Source organism: Sycon ciliatum, chromosome 3 (genome assembly GCF_964019385.1).
Source record: "Sycon ciliatum chromosome 3, ocSycCili1.1, whole genome shotgun sequence".
NCBI classification, from domain to species: domain Eukaryota; kingdom Metazoa; phylum Porifera; class Calcarea; order Leucosolenida; family Sycettidae; genus Sycon; species Sycon ciliatum.
Window position 1 is genome coordinate 10,444,201 of NC_088645.1, and position 7,518 is coordinate 10,451,718.

The 7,518-nt window shown below is 45.1% G+C and overlaps 1 long non-coding RNA gene across 1 annotated transcript; it reads right to left on the minus strand.

The window, feature by feature from the left end:
• Nucleotides 1-766: 766 nt before the first annotated feature.
• Nucleotides 767-4,494, minus strand: LOC135812451 (uncharacterized). The gene is made up of 2 exons (XR_010552805.1): nt 3,998-4,494; nt 767-1,238 (listed from the first exon to the last, which is right to left on the minus strand). It is a non-coding gene; the product is annotated as an uncharacterized LOC135812451 (long non-coding RNA).
• Nucleotides 4,495-7,518: the final 3,024 nt, after the last annotated feature.

Consider the following 7,518-nt stretch of genomic DNA (forward strand, 5'->3'; position numbering starts at 1 on the left):
AGCCAATGAACCCAGAGCTTGGTGGCAGATGAGTGCCATGGAACAGCCTTTTGCATGTGGCTTTCACTACATGCACATGTATAACGTTCAATTGATGCGGAAAAATCAGACGAGGACTTTTGCAGTTATGAGCAAGGTCCCCACGAATGGTCATGTCACTTCACAGAATACATGAACTGATAGAGTAGACCTCGGTCCCCTCAGAGAACGCTTGGGGAAGTCGGGTTCAACCATAGATTTATACTTAACAGAGAACGTTTGGGGAAGTAGGTTTCAACCATAGATTTATACTTAATATTCTTTACAACAATGATCGATGTGTTCCTTCGGATGCCCTTTATCGACTTTCACACACTTCTCCTCTCTCCTTTCGTCATAAGCACCATCTCTGTACACTGGTTCATAAAATATTTCTTCATAAAACCCCTTCACACATAATGAAGTACAATTGGTTTTCGACAAGCTCAACCCGTAACGCGCTTATCCTGCTTCTTGTTAAGTCAGCCCGGTATCTAAAGCCCCCCTTGTTTTCCGGTTATTCTCATTGGTTAACTGGGGACATGTCCAAAACCATACTAAGTACTTGAGCTGCTCATGAGCCCCACAATTATCAGGCCCGCCGGTCTGGTTGGTCAGGTTATCACCAGACCAACTTGTTGGCCACCAACAAACGTTTCCTACCGTGGAGGACGTGTGTACCCGCCATGAAACTACCGGACCAATCAAAAACTGCTTCCGGCGGTACTGATTATAGTACAGGTTTAAGTTAAAAAGCGGCTCCATTTTGTCATACATTAAACCAACTCTGTCATTGCTATGCTACTCAAAAAGAGTAGTGATGTTTATTCACAAATGAATCACAATGCTATCAGAGAAATTCGATATTCTCCAATTTTAGGGGCACTGCAATACTATCCAAAATTAATGCTGCATGGTCATTGTTATGAAGCAGTCACCTCAGTACAGCAATTAAACAGGCTGATTATGTGAACGAGATTCACGGCAAATCTTCTTCCATCAGTGCTGTTCAGTCTTGAGTGGTCCACTGAGACAGGAAAACAACCTGTTCGGTCCTTCCATACGAGAAACAGAAATTGAACATGTTCCAGGGTGGAGGTGGCGAGTATCGGCAATGTAATGCACCTTTAGGCCAACATGACCATCATTCCGACATGGATTTTCAAACACCTTCGCTCGTGAGAGTGCCTCAGAGTGGTATTCATCAACAGATGGCAATCCTGTAAAACACATGAAAAGACATAGCAGCAACAGAAAGAAACCTAATGTTATAGAAACGAATTCGAAAAACAAAGTCTACTATTATTCTAATACAGTGAACCAAGGTACAACCACACTCCAGGAGGCAAGCAAAAGAGCATATAATCCGAAGGTTGCGATGCCTGTATGTATTGTATTTATGTATTTACGGATTCTCCACAGGCTAAATCGAGGGAGTCTTTGTCATGCCACACTGGATACAACATGCTACCAGAATCACTTTCCCCAGAATTGATGATCTTTTCTTAGGGTGTTATATAAGACACATCTGTAGCCACTTCATCTTGCTCACGAAATCATACACCACCACACAAACGGGTCCTTCGGCTATTATACTTTGGGTGGTACATGGTGATGTATGATATTGATAATCTATTGATACCATTATTCAAGTCTGACTCTCACCGTGAGATCCTGGCAACAATATTACCTGGTACACGACATATTCAGACACTGACATAAGCATCTTTTTGGAACAACAGGTGTGCCTATCTGCTAGTGTAATGTGACACACATGCAGAACACATGCAGAATCAGTCATAGCTAATTTTACCCCCTCACTGTTGTATGCACAGACTCCACTTCGCGGTGTCAAGTACTCTTCTTTCGGTGGGCTACTCCACTAAGGCGCTTGTCTAAAAGGACTCACATTCATCCTGCAAACCAACACGACTTGCATAGTTTTCACTGTCGGCCAAAGTGCGTGCATTGCACACATTGAGATTCACTCCCTCCGTACAGGCCAGTACAGAGCTGCCCACCAATTGAGTCTGTTTTGCGTACTCAGACTTCTGATTTTCCGTATCTTGCAGTGTTTTGCGTACTGCCGTGTACATTGCATGCATACTTGCACTGTAATGTTTTTTGACACGCACATGCATGTCGGTGGCTGCATTTGGTAGTGTAAAACATGTGTGACTTGCACTCACGACATTATTATTTTTGTGCTACATGTACATGTTGTTGTGGTACAGCATGCACTCGCTTTGGTACAAGACTATTCATCACTCAGCTTACACTTGCAATGCTTCTACACAGCTGATTGATCCTCTCCGATTTTCTATACCATTTGCTCAATTTCTGTAGTGCGCACAAGGAGTGATTTTCCGTACAAATACAGAAAATATGGAGGGCTGGTACTTGGTAGCACTGCTAGTATGGTAGTACCAGGCTAAGCTGGCTGGAAGATCAAATACTTCTTTGGTTCTTTCAGTCATTTTCACGACATATGTTTTCTTTATCATGATCCCCGGGGTGTGACATTCTTATGAATGCAGAAACTCAGTCTTTCTAACCGAGTCTCACGTGCAATGTGAATTTGTTCTTCTTTTCTTCACAATGCCATGTATCGATTCATCGCTTCTTCCCACCCGAGATCCTATGCAACAGCGATTTAAAGATTCGCTTTATCAAATAGTTAATTCAGAGAGAGAGGATCAGTTGTGGATGCTATGACAGCATAGAGTGTAGATTGGTGTAAACCAGGGAGTAGTAAAATACAGGGAGGTGACACGCCACTAATCGTGATTTTTGATGGGTGCCTCGCGCTTGTTTTTTTTTCTTTCGCAAAAAAGGATGATCTGCTGAATCAATCTTGAGTATTTGTTGAAGAACTAATTCCGTGAAAGGTCTATCCATCTCATGGAACAGCATTTGTTTTGCTCTTGTGATACATCTCTGTCATCGTCATATGGAAAGGTACCACCCTTCCGAAATTCGTCCCGATCGACGGCATGGAGCAATAGAACGAAGGTGATTTCCTTGAGAACAATACGTGTACGATTGGAGATGAAAAGCGAGTGCACCGATTTCGAAGTCGAAAAAATCTCTAGGACACCACACGATCGGCACTAATTTCTCCTCAGTTGTGATCAACCAGTACTTTTCTACCTTCTTTGTGATGATGAGCATTTCATATTATGGTATGCTAGAGATTCGGGAGTTCACTTTTCGGAATGAAATGTTCCTAAGTTTGTCAAGGATTGAAACGCGGGCTACGTCGTCGTAAACAGCTTGTATCGACACAGGAAAAATCTACGGCACGCAGGGATATCTCCCAAAGTGATACCACTCTTGCTGGACTTCTATCCTGACATAGTGGTAGTTTGGTCGACTACCAAACTTTGTGAAGGCAGACAATTGTTGGAAAATTCTCAGCGCTGAGTTTCTACGGGCTGCAGTAGGAGTCTCTTTGGCGGTAGGTATTTTACTACTCCCTGATCGAGAGAATCCTGATCCGCGCGCGTGTCTACACACTTCGGTACCCATAGTACCCCAATCTCACCCGCCGGGTGAAAACGGTGCTGAGGCAATCGTCAAACTGGCCGTACATGCTCGTGTCATCTCCCTGTATTTTACTACTCCCTGGTGTAAACATCATTGCCCAGCAGAACCGTATTCACAGGGATCTGCGTTTAGCATATGGAAGCTATTTTTTTAGAATTTGTACACGTCCAATAAGCCTGAAGAGAAGAACACCTAACTTAGACTGTCCTAACGTTATCGAACGCACTGCCAAAGTAAAAACAACATTCGAAATGCAAACTCGATTGTGCATGCATGGAGGGCATGGGGAAGAGACTGAGAGGGTGAAAGTGAAGGAAATTTGTTCCGAAATCAAGAGAATCCGAGGAACCCTTGCTGCATTCTTCAGTTCGATAACGTCAGTGGGTGAATCTCAGATGTGTTGTGCGCCCAGACATACAAGTACAGCACTAACCTGAGCATGAGAGCTGCTTGTCATCATCGTGGTCAGGAAAACGAAAGGACGAACGAGGAAGATTGCTGACCATGCATGACGAACAACTGCATATCTAGACGACAGACGGCTTGCCAGAATCAGTCTGGTGTATCTTCAGGAATCTTCTTTCCTAATCGCATTCAGCAGTCAGCTTCGAGGTCAAGAACGCGATGATATTTTCAGAAGGAATAATTTTCAAAAATTTTAAATTTTGGAGAAGAAGCTTCCTTTCTAAAAAAAAAGCGTTCCTTGCTTTCACGCAAGGAGGTGCCTTGCCGGACATGTCGTCGACAGCACAGTGTCGGCAGATCCACGTTTGTAGGCTGCAGACCCGGCAGACGTTTTGATCATCCCGGCCTGGTGGTGAGATTTTGGACCCGGGAGTACTAAAAAGCTGCTCGCATCCCAGGGTGCTCAGTTTCGCTCTACCCGCGCGAGTAGGGGTCCAGGTAACGGGCTCTCTTTCGCGGCCTGCCGAGCATAATATACCTCAGCCAGGGACAAATGTATGCGCACGTGCGCGCGCGTGTGTGGTGTACAAGTACATCAACCTGACTGACTTGACTCTACACGCGACGAAAAATTATTTTACTCGAAATGTCCAGAAATGTACAATGTCCAGAAATAGCAATTCACCTCGTACATGTTTACAGTAGAGTCGTGCGCTGAAGAATGCGGAGCCCAAGAACGTCCATCCTGAAATTCTAAGAACTCCACAGCCTAAAGCTAAGAACGGCGGTGTTGGTTTTCTGGCAGCTTGTGGAATACATATGATCCAGTACGGATTGTTTCTAAGAACGTGCTATAAGAACGCAGCCAGATTGCAGAAAAAATAAGAACGTCCCAGGCTAACCCCTTGGAAACAACGTTCTTGGGCGCGCGACTCTACTGTACGTAGTTTTGCGGACTACCCGCCACGATCTCTTCCGCCCCGGTATACCTGATGAAGGCTGATTCACTCGCATCTTCTTCTGCATGTACTGTGTCAGTGTGAGAAAGAACTTTGAAAAAGACGAGTTCGAGCCGCATACAATAATGTATTGCCATGATTTCTACCCTGCTTTTCATCGAAAACGCTATCTGCATGACCTCCGAACCCTTTGCCATGCAGGCCACCAGCACTGATCAGGTGCATTGTACACAATTGTATAGCCTACATACCAGAACTGTGGTATAATCGAGTAGTTATGCTCCTACCTCCGAGAGGATGCCAAATTATGCTCCAAATTTTCAACCACCAAATTATGCCAATAATTATGCCGGCATACTCTGCCGGTGCCTACCCCCAGTACCATGGTTTCCATAACAACTGTCCCATAACCATGGTTTTACCCAAGGAGTCGTAAAATACCGGTATTTTTCGACTCCCTGATTTTACACGTGTGTGTGAATCCCGTGGGCCTACGTCGCAAGTCAAGCTACAAAAGGTTACTTTTCTTTTTCTTTCTTTTTTCAAAACTAGTAATTTTATAAGTTACTTTTCTGCTTCTTTTTTGGCAATAATTTTAGTACTCTCGGCTCTGGCCAAGGCCCTGCTTCTCAGGTCTATGCAGCCTTGTTGGCCGGCCAGGGATCCGGAAGTTTTCACGACTTCTCGCGTGCAGTGGTGATCAGGCTGCACATGTCCGCAGTGGTGAAACCCACTGAAAAGGGTGAAAGCCTGCGCGCGCATCACTCGTCTCCGACATTCCGAGGTCGAGCGGGCCGTGTGGCAATGCCACTCGTGCAGGCATGCAGATCTACATGACTGTACTCGCACACCCTAGCCTAGGCTAGGAGTTGTGAAAGTTGTCACGACTCCAGAGTGCACGGTGCTAGTGGCAGTGCACTAGTCTGTAGCTTTAAGTGCTTTAAGTGGCGTCACATTTTGCAAAATATTGCGTCAGGTGCATGTGCACTCTATCTACCGGTATTGCAGATGCTGGTGTCGTGAAAACCCACGACTCACAAAGTCGCTTCCTGTACAGAAAAATTGTACTCGTACTATCCAGAGTACATGTATATAAGAGGGCTAGATACTCTTGGTACTGTACTATTGTAATCCATTCATTGGAAACTGCCACCCTAACACACACACACACACACACACACACACACACACACAGCACACACACACTCACGCACACACACACACACACACACACACACACACACACACACAGCACAGAGCGTGCCGTGAGTCTCAACATTGTGAACAACGCTGCTCCAGAACTAACGTTACTTCCAATCTTGCATCGGTGGTGTGGGTATCAAGAAACAGTAACAGTAACTGGATACCGCTCTTCTTCATTGCCTCAGCTCAATAAACCACGACAAACTGTGATAAATTCGTTCCAAGCGATCTATTTTCTTCACTTTTTGAGAAATCGGCACATGAAAGTGAATTTTTTTCACTGGATATCTCAAGGAGTCCTATTACTCTCATCTACCCATGCACAGAATCTCCGCAACTCAGCAGGTTTTTCCGCATTGGTCATGCAAGGGAAAGAAATTTACTGATTCACGGTGCTTACAAATCCATGTTCACTTTGTGCAGGAAAAAATATGGCGCTTGCAGACGCGTACGCGCCATACGTGATTTCCTAGGAAACCTCCGATGCCCTAACTAGGCGATTTCCCAGACCTGGTAACTGGCTCTGCCAAAACTCAAACTCATACTGGCAACTATAATCAGATAAAAATAGAACAAATGGACAACTTGAAGAAGAAGCCATTATCACCTATCATATCAATGTGAAGAAAGTACATGTATGTTGATATCCCTCCAAATCCCATTTAAAATAATGCAACCTGATTCAGTGCGATTTGGATATTCCAGCTCAATAGGACCAATTGAGGATTGGAGTAATACAATGACTTGTAATAGCCGCGCTGACCAAAGCTGTCAGAGAGGATGTGGGGCACACGTGTGTTGGCAATTTTCGGATCTGCAGCTGGCTCTTGTACTGGAAGAGTCGGTCTTGTAATGCTACTGTATACTAATAGTGTGCAGCAGCAGCCCAGGACCGGCCACAGGCAACACTTGTGCATGACGGCTGCCCTGCACAATAAACAGAAAAAATAGAAAGATGTCTGGTGCCTGCAGAGCTCGAGCTCTCACTCATCCCCCCCCCCCCCACACACACACATGAACCCCCCATCCCGCACACACACACACACATACACACACACACACACACACACACACACACACACACACACACACACACACACACACACACACACACACACACACACACATACACCTGTGGCCCTTACTGGCGAATACTGCTCCCCTATTCCTCGTCCTCCTCCTCTCCCTTCCACCCCTACCCCCCCCCCCCACCCCGCATTCATCATCTGAAGAAAGAGTACAAAACTCAATAAATTCTTCCCCATCTAAGCTGCATAAAGCGAAGTGAAATATTTGTTTTTTTTGCCATTGTGAATCATCGGATAACCTATCCTCCTATGGCAGTCTAAGTGCAGTCAGCGAATCACAAGAATGATTATGTGTTCCA